We start from the raw sequence: 12,864 nt of genomic DNA, 5'->3' as shown, positions 1-12,864 counted from the left end.
TCTACGATTCTATAATCTAAAAACTGACTTTTGCAAACAAACTGTAACATTCGCTTAACGGAAAGACATCTTGTTTGTACTCGTCTTTTCACAATGAATTCTTGAACGTCTGTCTCTGTGGTGAGACAAATGCAAAGTCATCTCATCAGTTACTCACCTTGCTTCAAATTGCTACGATTGCTATCGGTTTGGATACTTGCGATTGTTTCGTTATGGCTATATTAGGCTCTAGGTTGCAAGGTTAGGGTGTTGTCCTGAAGTTCCAGAGGGGCCCCGGCGTCCTTTCGTCTCCGACTCGGCCATCCTGACACTTACACGTCCTCGTGTGTGGCCTGCTGGCTTAGTCTACCCATCGGGGCTTCCACCACGCAGGCATCGACCCGGCGCTCGTCCTCGGGGCAATGTTCTTCTTCTCGCCGCGATGGACAGCGAGACGCGATGTGTCCCGGCATGTGGCAGTGAAAGCACAACGCTTTTGGTGGTGCAGCCGGTCGGCTTTCCTCCGGGCGTCGGGGGTCCTTCTTCGGTTTCCACTTCGCCCTCTTACGGCATTCGAATGTCGGATGTCCGTAAATACCGCAGTGGCCACACCTGGTCCAGGGGGCGGGTGACCTGCCTCGTTTGTTTCCGGAGCTCGCTAATGACCTCCACGGCGGGGGCGTTGGCCACTCCGTGTATAGGAAGGGCTTCATTTCTCTTTGGAATTGTTTCACCGACGTGATGTCACTCGTGAGCGCTAGTCGTTTAAAACGTTCATCGCGCGAGCCCAGCAGATGGAGGGCGGTGGCGGCGAGTACCTCTTCCCTGGTTGAATTTCGCCACTTCGACCCCAGGAGGGTGATGATACGATTTCCGTACGCTCCTGGTGTTTCGCCGTCCCGCGGTAGTTCCTCGGCTACCTTGATTAGCGACGCGGCTGCTACTTCTTGGCCACCGAAGTGCGCGGCGAATTGTTCCTTAAAATTTTGCCAGGTGAGCTCGTCGCCGTTCATTATCTGCGTAAGCCAATACGCTGCCGGACCCTCTAGGGCACGGTTTAGGGCAGAATACAGTGCGCTGTTTTTCAGGGGGTGGTCCCTCATGAGCAGGCCGAGCTCGAGTCACATTCCGAGTCCGAGCTCGAGGCGCCCTCCCGGGCAGGGCTCGCGGGAGATTGCGATTCCGTGTTGGAGTTCTCCATCGTCCGGTCGCGGGTGGGGTACCTTTATTGTCGATAGTGACACTAGTGACGAGGGCCTCAGGCTTGATAACGAATCCGCGGCCAACGGGAGGACTATCATATAAAAAGCAACAGGATGCACGAAATAATATAATTCTGACTAGGACAACATAAACGCAAGAAGTGTTGATATTGAAAAAAATATTTAATTTTGTATATAAATATTTTCATATTTAAAAAAGTTTCCGGAAGCAGGAAGATTTACAAACAAATAATATCATAAACCGAATGTTTGATCCTTTTCTAATTAGAGTGTGTGACAGCATGTGAGAACGTTTCTTAAAAATATGACTTATTGCAATTACTTAATCGCAATTATAAACGATTAAGACCTTCTCACAACGAGGCAATCTATCCAAAGTATAAAACTCGTTATACTTGATGAGAAAACAAATCTCTACTTAGGTTTCATTTCGTTTCATCGCGTTCATAAAAAGTGAATTTGTATGAACACATCGTGCAATTTAGTAATTAGGACCGTTGATCTCGCTGCAACATAGATGGATAGAAAAAAGCCATTTAAAATGATACAACGTCGGGAAGACAATTATAAAAATTATAAATGGAACACAAGATAAAATTGTTTAAGATTAATTCTTCTTTTTTTTTTTTTTAATCGCGAGTGTTTGCAAACGAAGTTTCAATCTGTTTACAATGATAGCAATGAGAGGAGGATGTCCATGAAAGTTATAAATGCGATATTGAATAACATTTCTGCGAGTGGGTTTGTTTTTCGTTACAAATGTTTTTTAAACGAATCTGCAATCTGTTGGAAACTACGGAACAGTAACGGGACGACTGATAGGGAAATAAAAAAGATCGCGTTTTATTTGAACAGACAAATCTTTGAAATCTATTCGAAAGTCTATTTGAAATGGTACGAGCTCGAAAAGAACGGTGAATACTATAGAAGAAGGATTAATTAAAATTCTTATTAATCTGTACGCTTTGTATATTAAATACCTTGATCGATGCCAAGATAACAAATTATTATACAAAACAGTGAAGTATCCACGTCTGACATTAATATTGAGTATTACCATTACTGTAATTTAATTTTTAACCGATCCTGAAAATTCCTTAGAACGTAAAAAGTATAAAATGTTACTGTGCATTTCAAGATTAAATGCACTGTAATTTAGAAACAGTTATGAAGCGGAAACAAATAATTTATTCAGAATAAGAATTCTACGTAATCATGTTAAAAAAAAAACGTACTTATAACGCGTTTAAACTCCAAATATGTAAAGACAATAAGGGAAAAAAATTAAACGAAGAATCGTATTTTTTGTAAATTCACACAAGATTTTATCCAAAAAAAAATTAAGATTTTTTGAAGAACGTACAAGAACAATAAAAAAAGGATGTTAAATACAAAAATAGATTAAAATTTAGATTATGAAATATAAAAAAAATGATATTGCATAATTTACAATTATTTTCGATAGCTTACGTCAGTATGTTGGAGTGTAAACTATAAAATATTCAAAAACTGATACCATTTAGACATAATTTAGAAAAACAGTAAATTGCGGAAACCGATAGTTAAAACTCGATACGATCGATACTCCAAAACTCTAATCCTAATAATTACTCAGCAATAATAACCGATAATTCATGTTGATTAATGTTTGAACTCCGTTTTTTTCTGTATGTGTATACAAATTTTGTACAGTTTGATAAAGCGAAATTAAATTATCATCTTTTTGTACTACTTCAAACATTGAGATTTGTCATCTTCAAGGTCGATCACACATAGTTTCAGATTGCGGAGTTGCAAGGGTAATTAATTTTGCAATCGGTTTTCCTTTGATATAGATGTGAATACAAATAGCCATTGATTGACAATATACCGAAGCAATTCTAGTTTAATTTGAAGTCATCGATCCTTTGATATTTTTGGAAGAATAGTAAAAGTACAGAGAAAACAAGAAAAAATGGCGTTAACTAAAAGATAACTCCAACGTATCTCATAAATATTATCTATATATCATTTGTAAGATGTAAGTGACCAAGATATCGAATTATACAAAAATTGTATGTAATGATTAATACTTGAACGTTACTTACATTTATGTACATGAAAATTTGATCTTTTATTAACTAAGTTATTGATCGACAAAATGACTTCCTACATAATTCTCCGCCTGAACTGAAATGCATATTTTTTTTTACGCAAGCCTTATGTGTAGCTAGCAACGAGCAAACAGATTAATTACTTTACACACGGTCGTATCTTGTTTGCTGTAGGCGAGTTCTCTCGTGTAATCAACGAAGTACTCAACTTTAAAGCGATAACAGAAGAACATTATTGTATCGATAAAAATCATGCTTTTTTCAAAGAAATATGTAACTCGTATTTTTTTTAAAGCAACCCTCATAATGTATTGAATAAAATAATCATACATTTTTTTTTGTTCAACATTTGTAAAATACGATATTATCAAGATCACCAAGGAGGTAATCTTCAATTCTTAATGAATATAATAAAAAACATAATTAATGATTGTTTGATGGTTTTATTATTATCTCTATAATACAAAAGCACAACATCGTGTCAACAGTTTATATAGTTCGTATGTTTCTGTAGGAATACACAAATAATAGTTCTCTATCACAACGTAATCTAAAGGGAAAACCCTAACTAAATGACAAAAATATCGGTAATAACTGGAACTAGTGAATGTTAAAAGCAATCAGTATATTCCATACAAACTTCCATCAACACGATTCGTTCTTCATTCTCTCAACACACTAAGACCGCAATCTTTAAACGCTTATAAAACCATAAGCAATCGTGAAGTTTAGAATTCGCTAACTGGGCGTCTCTCAATCCAGTTTTTGATCTTGGGCAGAAGGAGGACCTTTTTCTCCAGCAGCTTCAGATTCTCGTAATTCGCGATCAGATCAGACTTGTACATAAAGTTCAAATAATCGAGCAGAGCAACGAATGTTAAATCAGCCCAAGAGAGAGTACCATCGTAGAAGTAGCCGTCATTTTCCTTCACTTGCTGGTCCAAACGTTCTAAAATGAACAGCAGCGTCTCTTCAGCAGCCTTGCGTTTTGCAGCTTTGACCTTCTCGCCCTCCTCATAGTGGAAGGCGGCAATTTCTGAAAATTTGTTTTCAGTTAAATACTATTCGCTAATGTTATATTAATTTGAATACAGTGTTGTGCGAAATTTAAATGATACTGAAGATAGAATTACAATCCTTTTTAATCCTTTGTCTTGTATTGTTGACATACGTGTATCGTTCGATTAAATCAAATATTAAATCGGATTTCAACTAATAAATACCTGAACAGATATGTACTATCTGTTATCAAGATTCTCATAAGATTTATGCAAAACAGCACTGGATACTCACTATGACGAATATCATGAATAGTATCAACAGTGGCATCAATATGAAGATTTGCCCAGTCAGTCTTTCCAGCTAAGTCATATTGTTTGGCTAAGTAACGGCAAATAGCTGTAGACTGAGCAACCTTCCTTCTATCAGCTACGAGCATAGGAAGCTGGCCATAAGGAGTCACTAAAAACATACAACTAATAGAATCAAAGATTCTATCGAACAAACAGATTATGATGCTTCTTAAATATCTAGCTTCCTGTTATCTGTTTTGGAAAGATATAATTTAATTTATTGATAATTTATCAGCAAACAAAGGGCATTGTCTCCTTAACAATACCTATTGTTCTCCCACATATCTTATAGAGCAATGGAGAGTAAACAATAATCTCTGTTATACTCTGCATAATTGTGTTCTACTTTATTTAGCTACTTTAGTTAAATTAGGAAAGATGAGATTTAAGAAACAGAATTTCTTTAAATTTTAAGCTTACAGGGCTTTATTTCTGGCCAGACGTCCTTTTTGATACGTTCATCTTCAAATGGAATACTAGCATAGCTGAAGAAGAACGGATTGGTTCTGCCAATGCCGTAACTGGGAAGTAAGTCAATTTATAGAGCGGGATCTTCCTGGAAGTATAATATATACAAAGTAAAAACAAAGAATCATTGATGACAAGAATTATATTATTACAAATTATGAAGTATAAGACAATTTAAGTAAAAAGCATCAACTACTAACTACCCGCATAGCTATTTGTATCTTTATATTTTAATATAGCTTAGATATAAAAAGAATATTATTTTTGGATGTAATAATATATAAACTTGCGCCAAATATTATAACAAAATATTGCACTTTCTATTTAAGTAGGATAGACATATTACCGGCATTTATTTTTTTTTTTCTATAGCAATGAAATTGTTTATAAAAAAGTTTATAAGAAAACTATCAATTAATGCAGACAACGCATTTCAAAATATTAATTACATTCGCACGATTCGTTATCTCTAGTATTAATTTAACCATATGGTTCTATACACCCAAGACCCTCTAACAGTAATTTAGTACCATTACTAGTCGTATGTACAATGTATGTTTGTATACAACTTTCGTAACTACAAAACATTCAGCATGATTATATATTCTTCCAAACTTAAGAAACATTTTCTAATTGCATACTTAAATTTATCGATCAATTACAAACATATGATAACATTTATTTCTTTCAACTACTAATTTTCAAATCCTCTGCTGTTCCGTTAATTGAACGACGCGCTGACTTTTCGTACAAGTATCTTGTATCTTATCTGTATTATTTAGTTATCAATAAAGAAGAAACATTTTCTAATTGTATACTTAAATTTATCGATCAATTATGAACATGTAATAACATTTATTTCTTTCAACTACTAATTTTTAAATCATCTGCTGTTCGGTTAATTGAAGGATGTCGGCTTTCTGTAGAAGTATTTCATATTTATTATTTAATTATGAATAAGGAAAAACATACAAAATATAGTTTTTAAACGGTTTATTATTTATAAAGAGAAACTTTGACTCAGGATATATATACTATATATATACTATTTACTTGCAATTTTTTTTTTAAGACTTCAAAGTCGAAACAAGCACAGGAAATTTCCAAGCCGGTTAACAGAAACTTGAATGAGACAAAAATAACCTTTAGATCAATATATGTTCTTCTTCCCCCCTGTTGCTTCCACGTAACTCTTATCCTATTGGTGGAGCTGTGCTGATATGTGAAATTATGACTACATAAATACATCCGGAAAGACTCATTGAATGATTTTATAGTTTAAGGTTAATAAATTTCCATAAATTAAAGTTGAAAATTTATGAGAACATGTTCTCTGTAACAAAACTTAGTAAAAACAAACTAGCAAGGTTTATAGATTCTTTAATGATTATGTATGTATTCATAAACTAGTTCGATAAACATCGTTCGATAAAACGTCGAACAACACACAACATTGAAGCGCGAAATTTCAAATTGAAGGAAAGACAAATAACAAATATTGCGAACAAATGATATTAAATTTACAATAAGCTCATGTAAGAAAAAATAAAAGGGATAAAAGTAGTACAGAAGATAGAAAAATCTATAAAACTGGTGGCTGGGAAGTAGAAAATATATAAATTTATGTTATTAGAGTTTAGTACTTCTGTCGATCAATGTGTTACGACCGTTCGCGGAGGGACGCAGTCGCAGTAGCGAGAGGCGTAAATTCTCGCTACGATTCGGTGAATCGACGCCGCGAAGTAATCGTTCTCCTGTTTCGGTTAAGATAAGAGGTGATTAAATGAATATGACACAGTATAGTAAGTTATATTTCACCGTTTATTCCAACAACTTATCACGAAGGCAGTTACGCTGGTGCGTATGTACGAGATGAATAAGTGACTGATCTGTGGGTGTGTCCTACCCGGTGGAAGGATATTGACCGTTCGAAAGAAGATAATTTTAGAACCTTTGGAGGTGTTTGTTAATTAAAAATGACAAAACTGGTATTATGTAAAAAAGAGTAATGTGTATCCTGAATCAATGTCGAATGGAAATTAGACAGTTCTATAAAAATAATCCTTCTCACGATTCCACAACTTCATAGCTTAATTAAATACAATTCTTCGGCGATATAATTACAAATACATTTACAGGAATTGTGTAATATGATAAATATCTCGTTAAAGAAATTGAAATCGTAAACTCTAGATTCTAGTATTCTTTCACTTTCATGTTTCCTATGAGCCCTTCAATCGCTAAATATTTTGCAATGAAACACGTATTATTAAACAACATAATCATACTAAATTAATTTAATGTGACTATTTATTATTATTATATAATAACACAGTGATGAAAGAAATAAACTGGTCAAGTAATCTAAGGAACGATAATACGTATCTATGTCAGTGACAGTGAGAAAAATTCAGATATCTGTACTTAAGTGATTACACTTATAAGTATCATTATATATTATATAAATATGATATTTCGAATGGTATCATTTATCACTCATTAAACAAGAATGTCATATCCAGAGAAATGATTTTACATATCTTAATCTTTGCTTTGATTACGATAGTAATAATTTCTATCAAACTTGATGAGGAAGATACATGAATAATTATCTAAAAGCTGAAAATCTTGGCAAATTCATTTGTACATAAACTAACAGGAGTGAATTTTAAAGATACACTCTGCTCTCAACAATTAAAGCTATCTTGTCGCAACAAAGATTCAATAATTTTTTATGGACAACATGGCCCAGTTTGCACAAAGACTAAAAATTTTAACATTAAATTTGGATAAACTATCTTACGATAGAAGGTATGATATATCCTTCATTTTCGCCAATAATCTGGTCGAATTTAGTCAAGTAAAATGGTATTGTTTCGTTCAAAAGTTGATTCTTCCTCGCTTCCTTCTTTTCAGGATCCTCCTCCATGCGATAGTAGCAGATAGCTGAAACGTATATGAAACCAACCGTTACATTCATTTGTGTTTTCCCCCCCAAACGAAGAGAAAATAAGTTGTGAAAGAAGGAGTAGCCTCTCATAGTTCCTACAATTTCTTCATTCTCTTTGCTTTCTTCAATATTGCCTCAACAAGTTCCTGTGGTTCACGATACTTGAAATATATACAATGTTATCAGCGTGGAAATTGTCTTGGAAACTTGGAAAATCTTTCAAGAGGAACAACATTGCTAACTGAGATTCGAGAAAGGAAAGGTAAGTAAATCCTTGCTTCTACTTAGAGCTTTTTTATTTACTTCTGACGAGTAAAGTACTGTTATTAAAATTTGATGAAAAGTACCAAGAATGTCGAGATATAAACAACCATTTGTGGAAAGGTCAGGAGAAGCAGAATTATCGAATAAACGTTATATAACTCTTAGTGATTAAGTAGGAGAAGAGAAACGAGAAAAAAGTCTTTTATCTAGGTCTTAATAAAGTATACTATATTTATCTCCATATCAAGAATAACAACAAGATATAAACAGTCTTCTAGAAATTGGGTAAATATTACATAATTACATCTTGAGCAATATTTTGCGTCTTAGCTTTTGCTTAATCATTATGATAATCTTAAATATCTGTAAATTCTTCACAGACTCTTTGCATCTTCTATACAGGTATCCCATGATCATGTGATAACACACAGGAAGAAAAAATAGAGGAAAAAACAGCGTAAAAAAAAGTTGCGTGGGAGTATCGTCGCACTACATCATTCGACAATTGATGCACGTCATGGCGATCGTCACGGTTTAAAGCAGGCCATCAAAAACACGTTTGTTATCGTACGGAAAAATCTGCGACGTTCCAGCTGTTCAGGTGCATCGAATTGTGAATCATCGGCGGTACGAAGCAAGGCGAGGGGCGTAAATAGAGAAAGAAGAGAAGAGAAGGATTCGCGTAAATGATAAAATATAATCGTTCGTTCCTCGTCGATGGCGCATGGATGGCTTTAATCGTGGACGATATCGATACGATTATATTTTATACATTTGAAACAAATATAAAAGACGAGCAAAAACCAGGGATACGATCGTTATGATATTATTCAATCGGTAGCCTATTTACCTCGTTTTTTGTTCACCTTCTCTGTCTAGTAATAATTTTTCGATTCGACTGGCGTGACGTTACGTTGGCGGTGTAGAAACACGATTTTAAACACCTGCGGATAGTTGCATGAGTTTCGAGCGATTCCATTCCCTTCGATTTATATTTATGCGATCAATGCGCGGATCGATAACGCATTATGCAGACAGCAGGTGTTACGTAATCACACATATCGTAATTGGAAATTAGTAACGTTATCGCGTACCAGGATCTTCCTGTCTTTGATCATCGAGTAACACTTCGTTGTCCTCGCTCCTTCCGCGGATAACCAGCGTTTATCATATAGAGACAGGGATTTGCAAAGAATAAAAGTTGTAGAACGTTGAAAGGCGTTGAGAGAAACGTGATGTTATCCCGTTATTCGTTAACGCAACGCAGTTAAAAAAAATCCCGTAGGAAGATTACGATAATAGATAACCTGAGTCGAGTGTTGTCGGGGGATCTAAAAGATTCTTTCGAGTTGAGCGTCTGAGATTGCAGAGAAGAAAATTTGGAAGCCATCGAATTCGTGATGTCGATAGAAATCTTCAGTTGGAATCGTTGTATCATAACGTAGTCTGCTTATTGTCGATAAGACTTTACTAAACTAAAAGTGACTACTAAAAGTTTCTATCCTCTAAATTCTATCTACGATTCTATAATCTAAAAACTGACTTTTGCAAACAAACTGTAACATTCGCTTAACGGAAAGACATACGTATCTTGTTTGTACTCGTCTTTTCACAATGAATTCTTGAACGTCTGTCTCTGTGGTGAGACAAATGCAAAGTCATCTCATCAGTTACTCACCTTGCTTCAAATTGCTACGATTGCTATCGGTTTGGATACTTGCGATTGTTTCGTTATGGCTATATTAGGCTCTAGGTTGCAAGGTTAGGGTGTTGTCCTGAAGTTCCAGAGGGGCCCCGGCGTCCTTTCGTCTCCGACTCGGCCATCCTGACACTTACACGTCCTCGTGTGTGGCCTGCTGGCTTAGTCTACCCATCGGGGCTTCCACCACGCAGGCATCGACCCGGCGCTCGTCCTCGGGGCAATGTTCTTCTTCTCGCCGCGATGGACAGCGAGACGCGATGTGTCCCGGCATGTGGCAGTGAAAGCACAACGCTTTTGGTGGTGCAGCCGGTCGGCTTTCCTCCGGGCGTCGGGGGTCCTTCTTCGGTTTCCACTTCGCCCTCTTGCGGCATTCGAATGTCGGATGTCCGTAAATACCGCAGTGGCCACACCTGGTCCAGGGGGCGGGTGACCTGCCTCGTTTGTTTCCGGAGCTCGCTAATGACCTCCACGGCGGGGGCGTTGGCCACTCCGTGTATAGGAAGGGCTTCATTTCTCTTTGGAATTGTTTCACCGACGTGATGTCACTCGTGAGCGCTAGTCGTTTAAAACGTTCATCGCGCGAGCCCAGCAGATGGAGGGCGGTGGCGGCGAGTACCTCTTCCCTGGTTGAATTTCGCCACTTCGACCCCAGGAGGGTGATGATACGATTTCCGTACGCTCCTGGTGTTTCGCCGTCCCGCGGTAGTTCCTCGGCTACCTTGATTAGCGACGCGGCTGCTACTTCTTGGCCACCGAAGTGCGCGGCGAATTGTTCCTTAAAATTTTGCCAGGTGAGCTCGTCGCCGTTCATTATCTGCGTAAGCCAATACGCTGCCGGACCCTCTAGGGCACGGTTTAGGGCAGAATACAGTGCGCTGTTTTTCAGGGGGTGGTCCCTCATGAGCAGGCCGAGCTCGAGTCACATTCCGAGTCCGAGCTCGAGGCGCCCTCCCGGGCAGGGCTCGCGGGAGATTGCGATTCCGTGTTGGAGTTCTCCATCGTCCGGTCGCGGGTGGGGTACCTTTATTGTCGATAGTGACACTAGTGACGAGGGCCTCAGGCTTGATAACGAATCCGCGGCCAACGGGAGGACTATCATATAAAAAGCAACAGGATGCACGAAATAATATAATTCTGACTAGGACAACATAAACGCAAGAAGTGTTGATATTGAAAAAAATATTTAATTTTGTATATAAATATTTTCATATTTAAAAAAGTTTCCGGAAGCAGGAAGATTTACAAACAAATAATATCATAAACCGAATGTTTGATCCTTTTCTAATTAGAGTGTGTGACAGCATGTGAGAACGTTTCTTAAAAATATGACTTATTGCAATTACTTAATCGCAATTATAAACGATTAAGACCTTCTCACAACGAGGCAATCTATCCAAAGTATAAAACTCGTTATACTTGATGAGAAAACAAATCTCTACTTAGGTTTCATTTCGTTTCATCGCGTTCATAAAAAGTGAATTTGTATGAACACATCGTGCAATTTAGTAATTAGGACCGTTGATCTCGCTGCAACATAGATGGATAGAAAAAAGCCATTTAAAATGATACAACGTCGGGAAGACAATTATAAAAATTATAAATGGAACACAAGATAAAATTGTTTAAGATTAATTCTTCTTTTTTTTTTTTTTTAATCGCGAGTGTTTGCAAACGAAGTTTCAATCTGTTTACAATGATAGCAATGAGAGGAGGATGTCTATGAAAGTTATAAATGCGATATTGAATAACATTTCTGCGAGTGGGTTTGTTTTTCGTTACAAATATTTTTTAAACGAATCTGCAATCTGTTGGAAACTACGGAACAGTAACGGGACGACTGATAGGGAAATAAAAAAGATCGCGTTTTATTTGAACAGACAAATCTTTGAAATCTATTCGAAAGTCTATTTGAAATGGTACGAGCTCGAAAAGAACGGTGAATACTATAGAAGAAGGATTAATTAAAATTCTTATTAATCTGTACGCTTTGTATATTAAATACCTTGATCGATGCCAAGATAACAAATTATTATACAAAACAGTGAAGTATCCACGTCTGACATTAATATTGAGTATTACCATTACTGTAATTTAATTTTTAACCGATCCTGAAAATTCCTTAGAACGTAAAAAGTATAAAATGTTACTGTGCATTTCAAGATTAAATGCACTGTAATTTAGAAACAGTTATGAAGCGGAAACAAATAATTTATTCAGAATAAGAATTCTACGTAATCATGTTAAAAAAAAAAACGTACTTATAACGCGTTTAAACTCCAAATATGTAAAGACAATAAGGGAAAAAAATTAAACGAAGAATCGTATTTTTTGTAAATTCACACAAGATTTTATCCAAAAAAAAATTAAGATTTTTTGAAGAACGTACAAGAACAATAAAAAAGGGATGTTAAATACAAAAAATAGATTAAAATTTAGATTATGAAATATAAAAAAAATGATATTGCATAATTTACAATTATTTTCGATAGCTTACGTCAGTATGTTGGAGTGTAAACTATAAAATATTCAAAAACTGATACCATTTAGACATAATTTAGAAAAACAGTAAATTGCGGAAACCGATAGTTAAAACTCGATACGATCGATACTCCAAAACTCTAATCCTAATAATTACTCAGCAATAATAACCGATAATTCATGTTGATTAATGTTTGAACTCCGTTTTTTTCTGTATGTGTATACAAATTTTGTACAGTTTGATAAAGCGAAATTAAATTATCATCTTTTTGTACTACTTCAAACATTGAGATTTGTCATCTTCAAGGTCGATCACACATAGTTTCAGATTGCGGAGTTGCAAGGGTAATTAATT

General features: G+C 36.0%; 1 pseudogene; it reads right to left on the bottom strand.

Annotated features, from left to right (window-relative positions):
- Window positions 1-3,718: 3,718 nt before the first annotated feature.
- On the bottom strand, window positions 3,719-10,542 carry LOC117241570 (annotated as a pseudogene).
- Window positions 10,543-12,864: the final 2,322 nt, after the last annotated feature.

This window comes from Bombus vosnesenskii, unplaced genomic scaffold (assembly GCF_011952255.1).
Source record: "Bombus vosnesenskii isolate JDL3184/JDL3185 unplaced genomic scaffold, Bvos_JDL3184-5_v1.1 scf7180000016150, whole genome shotgun sequence".
NCBI lineage: Eukaryota > Metazoa > Arthropoda > Insecta > Hymenoptera > Apidae > Bombus > Bombus vosnesenskii.
The sequence above is the reverse complement of the archived record's forward strand: the minus strand, read 5'-3'. Positions and strand labels throughout refer to the sequence as shown.